The 18,400-nt window shown below is 40.7% G+C and overlaps 1 protein-coding gene across 8 annotated transcripts in view; it reads left to right on the forward strand.

Moving 5' to 3' along the window:
* Positions 1–18,400, forward strand: part of GUCY2F (guanylate cyclase 2F, retinal) — a 230,653-nt gene that overhangs the window by 22,609 nt on the left and 189,644 nt on the right. For 5 of the 8 annotated variants that reach the window (XR_008847695.1, XM_056538849.1, XM_056538845.1 and 2 more), the window contains exon 2: positions 1,449–1,592. The exons of 1 other annotated variant lie outside the window; for it this stretch is intronic. The gene's annotated coding sequence lies outside the window, so the exon portion shown is untranslated. Of the gene's footprint in view, positions 1–1,448; positions 1,593–14,573; positions 14,706–18,400 lie in introns of those variants that run through there. 2 more of the 8 variants (XM_056538847.1, XM_056538848.1) reach the window with 2 other exon arrangements.

Genomic DNA, 18,400 nt, shown 5'->3' on the forward strand with positions numbered 1-18,400 from the left:
AATAATCTCTTTTCACTGGTGAGATCTAAATGCACACTGCAGGTTTATATAGCCAGCTTAACAGGTAGGTGGGCGAGAAATAACCATGATAGGTCAAGGTGTAACCACAGCCACCTAACACAGAAAGCAAACAAGAAATTTAAAAAGCCACTGCTCTTACACTTGTGGGCAGATTTCACATGTATTTTGGTGCAAAACACACATGAAAAAAAAGAAAAGACTCTATTGTTGTAGACCACAGCAGCTCTGAAATCAGTGTTATCTCCAGATAGGACAATGCCTGTAATGATAGTTTGTTGCTTGCAGTCTGTGTCGATTATGTGATTTCGTGTCGACCTGTTTATTTCAAACAAGCTATATGATAGCCGAACACTTCTTAGAACCTAATAATATTAAAATACCTTGTAATGTGCTTTATTCCTCAACATGTTCTCTTTCTTCCCATCTTCAATGTCTTTCTGTATTGGTGACCATGCTGTCTACTAGACACAATAGATGTTACCACCTGTTACCACCTGTTATTGCATAAGCTGGGAGAACAGGTGGAAAACTTGGGACTATGGTCTGTGTACTACTGGAAAATATTGCCTCATATGAGACAGGCTTTATTATGTGAAGCATTTATCAATCACCCAAGGTGTTTCCTGTGCATGTCTATGAGCGTTTTTAGGACAAACATGGTGCTCCTTGCTGCCACCTTTGCCTGTATCAGGAATTGTCCGGAGAAAAAGAGGTTTGCTCATGCACCAGACAGTTCCTGACACAAACAGAGGTGGCAGCAGGGAGCACTGTATCAGTTTTGAAACTACACAACTTCTGGGGTATTTACAAATTTATTTGACAAATTTACAAATCTGTATAACTTTCTGGTATTAGGTGATTTGAAAAAAATTTTCCCGCTGGAATATCCCTTTAGTATATTAGTTATACTGAATCTTACCCGCCTCCTAGCTATATAACAATCTGACCAGCTTCTTTTGCTTTTTTACACAATGCCAGTGAATAGTGACAGATTCAAAGGAGTTATGTGGTGCAGGACACCTTATCCCCTATCCAAAGGATAGAAGATAAGTGTCTGATCGTGGGGGTCTGATTGCTGGGACCCCCCACAATCTCCTGCACGGTGCCCTGCTCTCCTAATGCACGGTGCCCTGCTCTCCCACACAATGCCGGGGACAACACACCCCCTCCATGTATCTCTATGGGAAAGGTGGAGATACAGGAATACTTCATGGCGGAGGCGTGTCGGCCAACGCTTGATAGTGTGACCGACATAGCTCCTTCCCTGCAGAGAGCCGGGGCGCTATGCAGGAGATTGCAGGGGGTCCCAGCGGTCAGATAGGGAATAAGTTGTCCAGCACCACGTAATTCCTTTAATGCTGTAAATATAATGCCATATATCAAACTATCAATGTAAACGAATAATATTTTTATTCCATTTAATCCAGAATGTATGAACAGTTTCCAGTTTTGGACTCCTGTAAGAAGAACCCTTGGAGCCTAAGGCTTATCCCACTGCAGGTCATGTATAGGTCGTTAGTTAACACTGATAGGAGCAGATCTGTTTAAGGGATTTAAGGCGTCATTGCAGTGTAAGTCTTAATCCGTGCATTCGGTCAACATGCTGAACAGTGATTTGAAAGGTTTATGACACACCTCAATTATGTTACCCAAATGACATTACTTTGCTGTGAATGCTTGAGAGCCCTGGGCAACTTGCAGAAAATGTAAAGGGGGCATTTTAATACCACCTCCCTGCATATAGTAATGCCGAGAGGTAGCATGGGGACCAGGCCTTTAATAATTTCTAAGACAAACTCACATAATCTGTAATGGTTGCATTACAAATTCTTAGGCTGGCAAATATTAAGCAACCGGGATACACAAAGGTAAGTGCCTTTTGTTGTTTTTTTCTAGCTTGCTTAATGTTAAGTTCATGTCTGCTTGTATATACATATATAAACACTTCACCTTAATAATAATGGCTATTTTGTATAGTTTTTCTTTGTTCTGAGAAACAGCTTTTATCTATGAGAAATACATTGTGTAGAGGTTTACAGAATAGCGTGTGCTGGTTTCCTAGAATCTTTTTTTTTTTTGTTTAAGGTTGAACACATGCCTAATACACTTGATCAACTTAAATTTTGCTGGTGCTGGATTTTCAGTGGTTGATATATGAATCGTAACAGGTTATAGGATGCCTGTTTTTATCTTCAAGAATGTATTTATACTCACATAGCACAGTTTATATCTACTATGTGTTCTGGATATGCAGAGGTTAAAATACTTATGAAGTCCACCATTTAGAATCTGCAGCTGATCCCCAAATCCCACTCAGCAAAGGGTCCCAGAAACTGCAATTTTGAAAGGGTTTTGTCACAGAGCTGGATATGCTAAGGCTGTGTTAAAGGGGTATTCCAGGATTTTTTTTTATTTGAATATGGTACAGGGGCTGTAAAGTTAGTGTAGTTCATAATATAGTGTCTTTACCTGTGTGTGATGGTTTTCTCACAATTCTTCTGTGATTTTCAGCCCACTATTTATTTTTAACAGCATACAAAATGACTGTTGTCTCAGATTTTTCCCAGCTTGCAATGCGGCCGAGACCTGACTCACTATGCTGATGACAGAGAGCCTGTCTGCTTCAATGGGTGGAGGAATCGCTTGGTGGGATAGAGATCAATCTGTAACTAATGCAACAGATGTAGGCACCCTGATTGAAAACCACAGGTCTTTTGATGGATGTAGCTCATTTATGTTTTAATGTTTTAATGTCCATTACTGTCTGCCAGGTACGTACTAAAATCACCTTATGGTGGATAACCCCTTTAACACAACAGGGTTTTTATAGCAATAAATGAATACAAAGCCAAAAACGGATCATAAATAGAGGACTCATATAAGGGAAAGACTAAGACCTCTCATCTTTGCAAAATCATTCCTGGATTTTGATTTAAAAATAGCATTGAAAAACCTAAATAGGTGAACGATCAGAAAAGCTTCACTGCTGGCTAATGGAAATCAAGCAATAAAAATTGCGTTCCACAGTTTGTTCTGTGCTAAACAAGCCCTAATATTTCAGCCGCCATACTCTTTATGGGTGTTCTTCTGCATATAGTTGTTTTGGCAGCAAGTATGTGGGTTTCCATTTAGATGACTATGGAGTCAATGACTATGACTATGAAGTCAATACTTATGCAGAATCACTGCAAGTGACCAATGTACTGCATGGAAATGAAAAATAAATGGGGTCATGGAAGTTATAATGAATAAAATCAATATTGGGTAGGTTCAAAATGTTTAAGGCTGAATTATTCAATATTGTTTAGTTTTGTCATACATATGCGAGTTGATAGATGGGACGATTGTAATACACCAGTATTTAGCAGTATTACATTGCAGATCTAGAGCACGCAAGCGTGGGAGGAGATAATATATCCTATAATCTGGTTTAGAAGAATAAATTATGTTAATACAACCTGATTAATGAAGATGCACATTAGATAGAAGAGAAATGTATTACATCAACTTACTCTTAAAGTATTGGTATCCACTCATACAAGATGGTTTTAATGAAAATCACTTTATTAAATTTGCCTTACTTTATGTAAATTAAATCAGCAGGTTCGTATAGAGATAGGTATGCTACATGTTCAAAGAGCTGTGTGAACAGAGCCTGAACTGCATCAAACACATTTTTTCTATGGAACTGTATACATTATCTGTGCTTCTGTATGATGTTTCGATTTGGCACTGTATGGCAACATCTGAGGTTTTCATAAGAACCCTCTATATGCCTACATATAAAGTTAGAGGCATATAAGGGTAAGGTATGATAGATAGATAGCTTGAGAATGGCTAGGAGAGCTGTCTGAAACATTGCTACTGACACGTTGTTTTTTGAATACATCTTTGGATTTTGGAATTCATGTGTTGTGGACATTTTATCCTTCTTTATTATACATGGACCCCTGACCCAGGTCTGGAATCTGCGTGCACCTTCATCCTGTTTTTTGGCTCCTAAGACATGCTGCTTTCCTCCCTAGATAGATAGATGGATAGAAAATTGAAAAGCGATGCAGCACTCCAAAGCAGGTGAAAAATGTATTACATCATAATGTGCAACAAAAGGTAGCAACTTTTCAACTAACTCCTGAGTCTTTCTCAAGCCTGATTACATGATTCCAAAGATGTTTTGACTATGTCATGTAAATAGAACAGATAATTAATTTTAATACACATATTATAAACGTATGTACAGTATAACTCTTATCTATACTTCTGTTTACTAAATATGGATGAATATAACAAATACAAACTGTTGTTTGTTGCTTAAAATACCAGATGTTTAGAGATTTATGGTTAACTATTCCTTTCTTAATATACCTTGGTCCAGAGTAGAAGTGAACAATTCTATGCAATGCATTTTTGAACATTATTTACAAGCTTTATGCTAAACCTGTATATCAGTCTCAAGTCAGATTTATCTTTAAATCCAAACGTTCTGCATTGGCAGCAAAAATATAATAGGCTTTGCTAAACATTACTAAATCGCTTGAATTTCGACTGTCTGTAGTTTCAGTTCCTGTACTCTGCCATGGGCTTTGAGAGCATTCCTCTGGCACAGCATCATTTTGCTGAGTCTGGAGAACGTGATCGTGCTCTGCCTTTGGAAATGTATCACTGGGTCTCTGTGGTGTCTCAGCCCTAACAAAGTGAGAGAAAGGAATCTTCAAAATCACCTAGGAGATAAAGGAGGGAAAAAAATGTTATGTAAAATGAAAATACATATAAAGTGGGCAGGTCTAGGTTAATTATGGTTAATGAAATGTAAAGCACAGGACTCACAAGCTATCACAATCAACCACTTTGGTGCCAGCGCTTGGCTGTGCCTCACATGTGGATGGGCATACCCTTATCTAAATAAAACCTTTCTCTGGTTGATATATTACGATTACGATGTTGATGATTATTATTTAGTTCCAGGGGCAAGCATTTTTTTTTTTTTTTATCATTTCTGTCACCTAAATAAAGAGAGCTGTTATAAAAAGCCTCCTCTAAGCTGTCCTAAAATCATGTATTCAGCTGTTCACAACTATAAAACTGTAAATAAAGTCCTCCTAATGCTGGTTCCTTATTATTTTTTTTTGCTATTATCCAAAGTGACAGAGCACAACTAAGAAGAGAACATACAATGGGATTAGACATGATTAGATCTGACGGTTCATGATAGCCTCAGCTTTACCAGCAAGGGGAACTAAAATAGACAGTGCAGGGTATTCTGGGTAATATCTCCCTGTCCTCCCTCCTGCATGGAAATAATTGCAAAACTTCGTCCTTGCTTTTTTTCAGTTTTTCTCTGCTTACATCATTGTCCATTTGAATATTATTAATAGACAGCAGTCACAGCCTTGAAGTGCACTCACTCCTTCTTATGTTTTGATGGCCTCTGACTCATATGACATCAGTGAAACAATATGTGTCACATGAGATCAAGAGAAAAACACTAAAGCCCAATAACAGAAAATAAACTGGTGATTTTCTATCTTAAAAATAGAATCTTTCAGACAATAGTTTCTAGCATAAGTGAATTCTGTCACCTGTTTCTTCATCAGTCTGATGCACATTGGCCCTCATTTACTATTGCAAACCTGACATGTTATGTCGTATTGTGCGCCAGATTCTGGTGCATTGCCCCAGAAATTTTGTCTGTGCCAGATTTTGCGTCAGATCTGAAAAAAACAGACTAACTCTCCATTGTATTAAGAAAACCAGAAAAAGTTTGCGTGGCCTCCAGGGAAAGGGGGCGTGGTCACCCCAAAGGGGGCTTGTTCCCAACATTTTCACAAAAACCCAACATATTTACTAAGGTTTCCACAGAAAATGTAGAGGAAAACCCTACAGATCAGAGCATGTGTAAAAAAAAGCAGAATGTAGGGAAAGTGGAAAATATAGGGAAACCTTAGTAAATACAGTGGAAAAAAATTATAGGGAGTTGAAACCCACAAAGAAACCTACACTACACACTTAGTAAATCAGGGCCATTGTGTACTCTCTTTTAGATAGGATATATACATGTAATCTTAAAGGGTTATTCTGGGCATGTACATTTTTTCATAATGTGCTACTCCCATAGGGGGGGGGGGGGGGGGGGGGGGCGATGGCACAGGCCATTAAGGACATGCCCGTAGGAAAAACAGCTGGTTTGGGTGGCTAATTAGGGAGTTCAAAAAGGTGAACTGTGAGATGTTAATGCCCATATTATTGAGCCTCTATCAAGCGACTACAGATTGCAATAGTCTCCTTGATTCTATGAGGAAGGCTCTGATCATTGTCGTCTTGAAGCCTTGTAAAGATTCTTCTTTGCAGGATTCTTACAGTCCTAGTTCTCTTCTTCATTTTGATATTAAAATCGTGGCTAAAATCTAGGCCACTAGGCTCAACAAGGTTGTTACATCCATATTTGACCCTGACCAAACAGGGTTTATGCCAGGTAGGGCTACCGACATCAATATTGCTGCATTTGGAGGAGATGAATCCCCTGGTTTTGTTGTTTGCCTTGATGTACATAAGGCTTTTGACTGTGAAGTGGCGGTACCTTTGGAGTCTGATGCATGTCTTGAAGTTTGATCAGTTTAAATTATGGATTCAACAACTGATCAGCCTGGGGCACATATTCACACTAATCTGGATATTTCAGTCTTGTTTCCTTTAGGTAGGGGGACGCAACAGGGATGCCTGCTATCTACCCTCCTGTTTGGCTATGGAGCTGCTGGCTGTTAGAGCTTCATGTTCCATTTATGACATGCCCCAGTCTGATTGAAATGATCTCCCTATATGCGAATTTCACTTTGATATACCTAGCGGACACTATACCCACACTACTATCCCTATTGAGATTAGTTGACCTTTTTTGCTACTTTTAGGACCATAAAGTCAATTGGGTTGAGTCCACTTTAATGCCTGTATTTGCTCGCCCCAGTTGCCCGACTGCTTTCCTGTCAGTTTACAAGTGGTTACCCAATTTATATACTTAGAAGTTGAAGTGACAGATATGCTTGCTAGCTATCTCCTTCTTAATCTACTGTAGATCTTATTGTATACAAAACCGAGGTCCAGCTTCAAACCTGGTCTAATCTCTCTCTCTCTCTCTCTGTCCCTAGTGGTAGGGTCAATGGGGGACATTTATCATTGTTTTCTTTGGTTAGCGAGTTCTGAAGGCATTTTTTTTCTATAGTTTTGCGTATGTGCTACATATTTATCATGCTATCACAGGGGGTTGATAACTTTGGAGCACATAAGCAAAACAAAAAAGTTACAGATGAGACTTTTGTGAAACTTATTTGCGAAGTATGGGAGTTTTGTACTCCAGGTCAGACTTAGAGCAGACTTGCAACTTTTCGTAAGGGGTTTGCGCCTTTTTTTTGGCCACGTGCGACTTTCGCACATCATATATTTGTAAGCACTGCAAGTGAAAACTGAAATTTGCTTAGGTAAGGCTGTTTGTAACTTTTTGCCTTCCCACAAAAGTCGCACAAAACAGTGCTTAGGCGCACATGCGCTTTTTGTGATCCCGGAGTAAGCAAAAACAAAAAAAAAGTTCTATCTTGATAAATGTCCCCCAATATCTTTAATATTAATTATTTCCCTAAATTCTTGTATCTATTTCATGTCTCTCTGATTATACCTACAACCCTCCAGCATTAGAAGGAGTGGTGAGGTCCTTCTACTGGCAGGGCAAACCTCCTAGACTCAGCACCTGCTATAACTTTTTCTTGGCATCCCTGGTAAATAAATCTGATATATCTCAAATGTAGCTACTACTCTGGTGATGGCCCTCATGGGATCTTATAAGAGCCTCACCAGCACACTGTATAGATTTTCTACTGTTCCACTTTCCATGGTCCTATTAATACAGTGGCTGGAGTTTGGTCTGTGGTGTCTAACCGATTCCTGCATTCCACTGTCTCCCGAGAGCCCCATTCTGGGTGAATGTACATTTGTCTCAATTACATGATTTACCAACTGCCATCTTCTGGGGGTAGGCATGGGATTACATTTCTTATGCACTTTTTCGGTAAGGATCATACATTTTTGTCCTTTGTCAATATGCAAGCTAAATTTAATTTCCCCCAAACTGCTTTTCTCTTATATTTTCAATTGAGACCTGCAGTTAGAGCACAATTTCATACTCATTGGGCCAACTCAACTAAGTAACCTGACTGTGTCTTCTTCTATTCTATGGTGGGTATGGAGGGCATTGAAATGACTGGAATGCTTGTGTGTGTTATTTGGTGTTATGGGCATTTGTGCTAGTTGTGCGTAAGATGTGCAGTGTTTATCTGTTCTGTTGCACTATTCTGTTGTACATATATCTACTGCTTTGCTATGTGCCTTCCTTTACTACATATGTACCAGTTACTTATTATGATTTAGGTACATTTCTGATTATATTAATGAACAGTTGGACTCTGCTGTTGTTATTAATGTTATTTTATTTTGTTTAAATTGAAATTGATAAAAATAAAACCTTTAAACAATTAAAATGGACTCAGGGTGCTTTAAAATAAAAAGAAACCATACTTACCTGTTCCATTCCTGCAGCTGCCATTCTGATGCCACTGGGTCTTGGCTGCTGCCCCCTCACTTCTTCTGGTGTGTCAATCCTGCAGGAAATGCCTGCTCAGATGGTGGTGATGCATCTCAACCAGGGTATTTATTTTCTAAATCAGCAGGGACCTGATGCTGTTGGAATGGCTGCTGCAGAAGATCAGAGTCGGCGAGTATATTTTATTTTTTATTTTTTTTAAAGCACCTCAAGTCCAGTATAGGAAATGTTGTAAACCTGGAATAACCCTTTAAGGTACCTTTACATATTTAAATAATGTGTAGAAGAGGAATTATTTTGATTATTGCATATTAATGTCGCAACTTATATACTTCCCAAAGAAACAGCACAAACTGTAGCAATGCTTCAGCTCACCCAAGGTGTGACACGGACCGGGTGGGGACAACACCCAAACACTAAGCCAGGAAAGAAGACGAAGGTCCAGCGCAGAGACTCAAGAAATTAGATGATTTATTCACATGCCATATGGAACAAACAAACGTGGTACAGGTGACGCGTTTCGGCCTTACACAGAGGCCTTAGTCATACAAAGTAAGTACATAGTGTGATCACTTTTATATGGGAGGACGGAACTGACATCACACACACCTGCGTGCTCAGATCCGTCATGCCCATATGCAAAATTTTCCACAGATATTCCGGAATTCACAGGTACTAATAAAGAGTTTTATCCGGTCATGTCACGAACTCCTGTATTAGACACCTTTCAGGAGGCTGTTGAGTCTGAACTAACTTTGCTGTCCAGAAATCCCGGTCCAAAATGGAATAATTTAACTTATATAGAGAGGAAAGCTCTCAAAGACCTGGCAGACATGGACAGCATAGTTATCAGACAGGCGGATAAAGGTGGGACGGTGGTAATTTTAGACAGTGGGTTGTGCAAGAAATTAAATATGGATATGCTGAATGATTCATGTACTTATAGACCCCTGTCCTGTGATCCCACCCCCTCCTTTAAAAAGGCGCTAAGTTCCCTTGTGCATCTTGGAGTACAGAACGGTTTTATTTCTGAAAAATTAATGGAATATCTTATCATTGACTGTCCTGTGGTAGCAGTATTTCACTCGCTACCCAAGGTGCACAAGGGCACATTTCCCCCTCCCCTCAGACCGATAGTAGCTGGTATTTCATCACTGAATGAACATCTATGTGAATGGGTGGGTTCTTATCTCCAAGCCTTAATCCCCCTCATTCCCGGATATCTTCGGGATACAGGGCATGTGCTTGAAATGATGAACTGTATTGAGTGGTGAGAACATTACAGATGGGTGACAGCTGATGTCCCCTCGCTGTATTCCGTCATCCCTCACCATTTGGCCATTGTAGCCCTTCAATGGTTTCTGCAGGTTTACTCGCGTTATCCTCCTGGACTACGGGACTATTTATGTACAGTGGTTGACTATCTTCTTGAACATAATTTTTTCATGTTTAATAGGCAATTTATTTTACAAGTCACAGGAGCTTCGATGGGGGCGAAATTCTCCCCCTCTCTTGCCAACATTTATATGTGTTGGTGGGAGAGGGAGATTCTTTTCGCCCCCACCAATCCCCACAGACAGAACATTGTCTGGTATGGCCGCTACATCGACGACCTCCTATTTATTTGGGGGTCTGATCTGGCGGCCATACAGGGGTTTACCTCTTATCTCAACCACAATGATCTAAATTTACAGTTTACTGTCACTATGGAAGCTAGTGCCATTAATTTTCTGGACTTGCATCTCTGGGGTGACGCGGTTGGCGGAGCAATAAACACTCGAACATATAGAAAAAATACAGCAGTAAACTCTATACTGCACGCCAAATCCTGCCACCCCCGACATGTAATTAATAATCTACCCACCGGAGAAATGGTACGTGCCTGTAGAAACTGTTCACGTTTGGCTGAGTTCAGGGAAGAATCTGTTGCCATAGGTGATAGACTGCGAGCGAGGGGGTATCCCCAATGGACGATTAATCGGGCCATCAAACTAGCCATGGAGAGGGACAGAAATGCCCTTATAGGACATGATAGGGGCTATAGTAGTAGTGCTACCAACAAAACCAAAACTCCCTCCCCTCTGGTTTTCTCCACTCAATACAGTTCTGATTATGTGTCCATCAAAAAGATTATAGAAAAGTACATGCCCATCGTCACCGCCGATCCGGACTTCAAAAATGTATTATCAGAGGGATATAGATGCGTGTCCAAACGGGCTCCGTCTATAGGGCAACGCCTATCACCCAGTCTATTTTTGGAAGGTCCACAGAGGAAGCCAACGTGGCTTACATGCTCTGGTTCATACAAATGCGGAGCGAATAGATGCATATGCTGCGGCTTCATGATGCGCTCTACCACTTTTACTTCCTCTGTGAACAAGCAAAATTATCCCATCCAGCAATATGTAAACTGCAATACGACCGGGGTCATCTATTTGTTCACGTGCCGTATTTGCAGTTTACAGTATGTGGGCTGTACCACTAATTCACTCAAAACCCGTATCCGCAAGCACATCTCGGATGTACCCCACTTTTTATCCCACAATGTGTCCACTGTCTCCAAACATTGTGCGGAGTGTCATGCCGGGGATACATCCGTTTTGTGCTTGCAAGGAATTGAAAGGGTCAACATGCCCACAAGAGGAGGCAATTTAAAACAAAAAATACTGGATCGGGAGATCTTTTGGATCTTGAAGTTGGAAACTTGTTTCCCAGCAGGTCTGAACAGGAGGTTAGATACCATCCTGCACTATTGACAGCTTTGCAAACAGTTGATACTAATTAAATGATCCACCCATAAACTTATGCAACTGTTCACACAACAGTTTTTTTCTTCAACAGTTTTCATGTATCTGATCATTTTCATGTAAATGTTTTAGATTCTTTTGTCACATTTTAGATAATATGGCTAGTTTGTATTTTTTGTATTCTACTAGTTATTTTAACCTATTCACAGCCATATACGGTATATATTGTTTTTATATTTTTGGTCTACGGACCTAATTAAAAGTGTTTTTTTTAGCCAGTACAACATTATATGGATATATATAATTACACTCAACAGCTTCTGATATATCTTTATGTTTTGTAATATTATGCTGGCTTGGTTGCCACGGACTTTTTGCATATGGGAGTGACGGATCTGCGCACGCAGGTGTGTGTGATGTCAGTTCCGTCCTCCCATATAAAAGTGATCACACTATGTACTTACTTTGTATGACTAAGGACTCTGTGTAAGGCCGAAACGCGTCACCTGTACCACGTTTGTTTGTTCCATATGGCATGTGAATAAATCATCTAATTTCTCGAGTCTTTGCGCTGGACCTTCGTCTTCTTTCCTAACTTATATACTTGTACATAAACTGTGTAGAGATTGCAAATCGTTAGGTATAGTAAAACTTTGGATCATAGGATACACTTCACTGAGGCAGATTTACTATTACAAATGCTCCAGAATTTTTGAATAATTTGCATAAAAAACTGTCAAAAATATGACATGTGCCCCATTCTTTATGCATTTAACCTGTTCAGGACGCAGGGCGTATGCATACGCCCTGCATCCCGAGTCCTTAAGATGACCAGACCGGGATGCCTGCTGAAATAATTCAGCAGGCATCCCGGCACATCGCCGAGGGGGGTCCTCCATGTCGGCAATCGCAGGAAATCGCATGTCAATTCAGGAGCGAGGTTGCAGTGGTGCCACCCCCTCCGATCCCCGGCCATTAGTAAGCAATGAGTACTGACCAATGGCAGTTACAGATGGGGGGTTGCCATGGATACCCCCCAATCTGCCCTCCCCTGGATGTTGGGCAAAACGGGGGGAGAAGATGGCGGCCGGTACCTATGAAGAAGATGCGGTGAGGACCGGCGATCATCGGTGGCATCAGCGGAGATCAGCGGCGCAGGGAGGGAGGCGATGGGGTGGAGCATCAAGGAAGGTGGCAGTAAAGCGATCTTTACTGCTGCCTTCCTAGGGATTGCCAAAGTGCAACTCCCAGCATGCCCAGACAGCCAAAGGCTGTCTGGGCATGCTGGGAGTTGTAGTTTTGCAACATCTGGAGGGTCACAGTTTGGAGACCACTATTACAGTGGTGCCCAAATGTTATCCCTACAGATGTTTCAAAACTACAACTCTCAGCATGCCTAGACTGCCCAGGCATGCTGGGAGTTGTAGTTCTGTAACATCTGTCCCTTCAGATTTTGCAATTTTCATGAAAATTTTGAAATTTGCTACTATACTTTGAAGCCCTCAAATGTTTTCAAAAAGTTAAAATATGTCCATTTTATGATGTGAACATAAAGTAGACATATTTATGGACATTTATCAACGGGTTTAGTCAGGTTTTCTTTACTATAATTGTCGCAAAATTGTCGCAACTGGGACTACACGATTTTTCGTGCTACATTTTGACTGGAAAGCGAGAAAAGCAAGTTTTCCAAAAATTAACTATGTAGTAATAATTTTAAAATGGACTACGGGTAGTCAGGTATTTATTAACTGCGACAGTCGCAACTGCGCAAAAAAAAGTCGCAACAGCGTTAAAAATTGACTAAATTTACTCCAGCTCAAACATGGAGCAGAAAAAGCTACTACCAAAGTAAAACAGGAAAAATTGCTTACGTGAAAGAAAATTATCAACAGGCTGAAAGCAGTTGATAAATAAGTCACACATAAGCAAAAATAAAGTAAGGAAAAAACTACTAAAAAAAAGAATACATAAGCAAACATTGATAAATGTCCCTCATTGTATTTGTGAATCAATATAAAATGTATTTGGAATATCCATTTTCCTTACAAGTAGAGACTTTCAAAGTTTTTATACTGTCCAACACGCAGGCTAAAACTAGACCAAACTATACCAACTATCAAATATCAAAATCTCAAAGATCTACATGCTCTAATGTTGAATTTTATGTGTCTTGCTAGATATGGTAGGCTGCATTCACAATACGTTTCGTTCATACAGGAACCGGCCCCCATCTCATTCATTTGAATGAGCCGACCGGAGCCAGATAGTGACTCCAGTCAGCTAATTTTTGCCCCGTATTTGGTTTTCTGGGTGGACTGAAAACCACAGCATACCACGATTTTCAGTCCGTCCAGAAAACCGGATATGGGGCAAAAATGAGCCGACCGGAGTCACTATGGATGAAATATATGGATGAAATGTAGTGTGAATGCAGCCTAAGACACTTCCTTTTTTCCGTCATTTTGGTTGGCTTACAATACAATGGTCTTTTACACATGTGACAAATAAACCAATAACATATAATATTAATTGTCACATTTTGATTAGCAAACCTTCCCCATTAAATATATTGCATCGATCCTGAGTGACATTTTGCCTTATAATCCAGGCATACATTCACAGGTTGCTTGCTCAATGTCTGCACAGAGCTTGCTCACTTTTGGTGACTGTAGTCTTCACACCAAGCACTATTGTTACGCTATGCGCTCCGGTCTCACACGCTGGCCGTGAGCGCATGGTCCCCTTACCTTCTGCTGCCGACGGGGCTGGGACTCGGAACACAGGAAGCGAGCCCCAGTCCGTCACTCTCCGGGTGTTTCTCCTGCCTCCGCCTCTCTGCTCCCCATCCCTTAGGGCATGCGCGCACCGGAGCTTTAAGATTTAAAGGGCCAGTATGCTCATTAGTGTAATCCATCTGGGACTTATTTATAAATTCCTCCACCCTCCTCAGTTCTCTGGCGGATCTTTGTTGCCTTGTACCCTAGAGAAAGCGTTCCATTTTATTGCCTTGCCGTGTACCAGATCTCCTGCTCTTGTGACTTGACCTTGCTCCTCGGCCGCCTGCCTACTGAACTCCTGCTACGCCCTGACCACGCTACTGTGCCGCCTGCCCTGACCCACTGCTATCCAGACTACGAGTTGCCTCTTCCCTTCTGTGCCTCGCATCTCCTCAGCCGCCTGTGTGGTCGAGCCGTGCCAGGGGTAGCGACCTGGGTGTCGCCTGCAGCTGCAAGCCCATCCCGCTTTGTGGCGGGCTCTGGTGAAAACCAGCGGCACCTTAGACTCTGCTCCCTGGTACGGTCCGAGTCATCTGCCACACAGGTCCAGCGGATCCTGTCTTCAGAAATGTGAGTGTTACAACTATGCAGTAGTTTAAAATAAGAAAATAACTTTCCCACTGTCTTTTTGGCTGTAGCACTTAGGGAATAGAAATATGGAAATAAAAAAGGGCACTCCCTAGACTTATCACATCTTAAAAGTCATTTTTTATTAAACTAACCTTGTATAGTTGTGCTACACAAAGGCACAAGCGTATGACATGCAATGAGGGAAATAGCATACTTTTCCAATAAGCATCTCTTTTATAAGAGTTTTTGTTTAGACAACGTCATATTGTTACTAAATTCTGTCCATTTTCTGAAGGAGCACACCTTAACAACGGATACCACCTGGTCCCTCCGGGTCCCATTGACTTGAATAGGGTCTAGTATGTTACAGGAGTTGAGCGGAGAACAAAAAATAGGACATGCTGTATTTTTTCTCCACTCAATTCCTGTCCTTTAAATGGTTTAAGCAATGGAGCTTGCTTTAGCAGTGCCCAGCAGCATGTGAAGTTAGCCTTATTTTGTGATAATAGCCACAAAAGGATTGCGAGCTTACTCAACTTTCTTGTCTGCGATCCATGAATAGACTCCAGAATATCCTCTCATGGCATCCAAAGGCATTTATCTTATAATACCTGTAACCAGCTTTTAGGGAGATCTCTGCTGGCACGCATGTCGTCTTAATTATAGTTTAGACAGTAACACAAAATGACTACTGTGTATGGACACATACCCACTGCGTATTATATGTTCACCCACCGATGTTCACCATGTCAAAAGTTTTTGTTTTTTTTTATAACAAAAAGTTTTGCCCTGTCAGGGTCTCAGCTAGGACAAGCGGGGAAAGAAGCATGTGGCTGAGTGCTTTTCTCCCCATGCCCTGTGTGCACAACTTTGGTCCTGTGGCATGGTCATGTGGCACAGAGCTGGCATGCATTACTGTCGGCTTGTTCTAGTAATCGGTTAGGTCTGACCTCGGCCAATTAAAAGTCTTTTTTAAAAGAGACAGTGGCCCTGATTTACTAAGAGTGGAGTGTAGTTTTTTTTGTGGGTTTGGTTTCCTGACAGGTATTTTTCCACAGTATTTACTAATGTTTCCCTATGTTTTGCACTTTTACTTACCTTTTTTTTTTTTTTTTTTTTAAATAACTGCTCTGAGCTGCAGGGTTTTCCAGAGCTCAAATTCACTAAATTTTCTTTGGAAACATTACTAAATATGTTGGGATTTTTTCCGAAACTGTTGGGAACACACCAGCTTTTCCCGGTGGCCATTCCCCCCCCCCCCCCTTTTTTTTTTACGTAAAATTTTTGGTGCAAATTCTGGCACAGACACAATTTGTGGTGCAATGCAACATATTTTGGCTCACAACCCCACAAACAGGTTGGGTTTAGAACAGTAAATCAGGGCACTGTCCATTTAGGATAGAGTCACATGACACAGATCCACAGCGTATTTTACGCTGCGGATCCACCGGTGCCCCGACCTTTAGTGTGCCTCCAGCTGTCCCCCACTGCTCGCAGCCGCACTATAAAGTCACACAGGGCAGTGAAGGGGGAACAGCTAGAGGCACACTAAGGGTAGGGTCACCGGCAGGTTCACAGTGTAAAATACGCTGCGGATCCGTGTCCTGCAACCCTATCCTTACAAGGGAAAATTTATCATTAAATATCATATAAAGTGGGGGTACACAGTCTGGGCTTGATTGTCACCAAGAAATGGGTGTATATAAAATATATGTAAAAAATGATGTAGATCCAGTGAATTAATTTAAAACAATTTATTATTACAATGATAGTGCTTGTGGTGTCCTTTTGTAGGGTCCTTACATCAGACTCACCACGATAAGCAAGGTAGTGAATGTATAAAATATTCATACAATTAAATAAAATAAAATAAACATATAATATACAGGGTAAAAAAGTGCTGGTATCCCAGTGGGGCAAATAATCTGTAGCGCTTATAGATGTATGCACGGAGATCGTGCCTTGTATGGATGATTACAAATAGTCTGAGTAGCAATGTCTCTGTATAGCTCGTATCTGGTCAGGATACTGCATGCGGCAGCGTGTTGGTAAGGGGTTAAAATCAATGCGCTCTGTGATGCTGGGGTTTCCTTGTGTGTATCCCACTCTATCCTGGCAACACAGGGATAGAGATTGGTGAGTGGGATATAGATAGTCTCTTAATTGTAATCCTGTGGGTGCATGAGGCTGCGCTCTGCAGCACTGGAGGCCCCTCAAATGTGGACCACTCTACCCCTGCGGCACAGGGAAAGTTTTGAGTGGATTTGGGGACTTTGCACACTGCCTCTTACCAGCGATGTCCTGGAGCCTGGTTGCCGGAAAAAGGTTTTCGCCGGGGAGACGTCCGCTGGCAGACGTGATGCGTACAAACCCGGAAGCGTGCTCTGGTAAATTTCTTGCGATCCGGTGAATGATGGTAAAGATTGTTGGGTTTGCCAATACTAGGGTACAGGTGATAGAGGCTAGACGCTTTTCAAGGTACTCCCCTACCTCTTTTTCAATAGCAATGCTTAAATATCATATAATTTTAATTGTATAAATAATTTATCACCCAAATCAGGATTCTGGTATAGATTAATTTGTAACTTTTACTACTGTATTTGGTGACTAAAAATACACCATTATTTATAATAAACATAAGGGTGCATGCACACCACGTTTTTGTTATACAGTTGCCGTATACGGTTTCAAGTTAAAAACCGTATGGAACTGTATAGAAAACTGTATGCATTGACTTAATATTGTAAACTGTATGTCAAACACATCATCCAGTTTAGTCCGTTTTGCATCTCATACAGTTTTGTCCAGTTTTTTACCCGTATCCAAAACTGTAGTCTACCACGTTTCTTGATCCGGGTGAAAAACTGTATAAACTGCATACAGTTTTTTTTTTTTTAAACATGGGAGTCAATGGGAACCGTACAGAACTGTATGTGCGTACGGTTCCATCAGGTTTTCACCATACGGTTTTTGAATTTGCACAGTTTTTTTTATTGGAATTTAAATCAAACAAGTGAAACTTTATTCAAAATGGAGTGAAAAGTTAAAAACGTATACGTTTTTTTCTTAAAAAACTGATGCAAACGGACATCATTTTTCAAACAGTTTACGGTTTTCAACCGTATATGGGTTAAAATTTGTACACACTTTTTGATACAGTTTAGTCAGGTTTTGAGGAATCTGTTTTTCATCAAAAACCTGATACAGAAACTGTATTGCAAAAACGTGGTGTGCATGCACCCTAAATGAGCAAATATCTAATATTTTGCAATAAACCTGTTTGCAATGACGATTTTAAGACCATTAATAATAAATCGACTGAAAGCTGTGATTCCTCTGCTCTGTGTTCAATATCATAAACCCATAATGCATTAGAGCTTCAGTGACCCAGAGGCCTGAGGTTTCATGTTTGTGTACTATACACATTTACATTTTAATGGAATAATTCTGACTTTAATGAATAGAATTTCACTGAAGACCAAGGAGTCATTGATGGAGAGTGACAGAAATAGGTGAGACATGAAACTACAGGCCTGTGAGAATTACGGCAGGTTGCGGGCATTCAGGGATAATAGGTAATATTTAATATGGTTGTCTTTATTAGGAGGGCAGCAAAAACATATTGAGAGTCTGTAAATTGTATAAAAATTGTATAAAAATTCAGACAATCGTGTTAGTGAATCATTCAGAAGGGC

Source organism: Hyla sarda, chromosome 9, assembly GCF_029499605.1.
Source record: "Hyla sarda isolate aHylSar1 chromosome 9, aHylSar1.hap1, whole genome shotgun sequence".
NCBI classification, from domain to species: Eukaryota; Metazoa; Chordata; class Amphibia; order Anura; family Hylidae; genus Hyla; species Hyla sarda.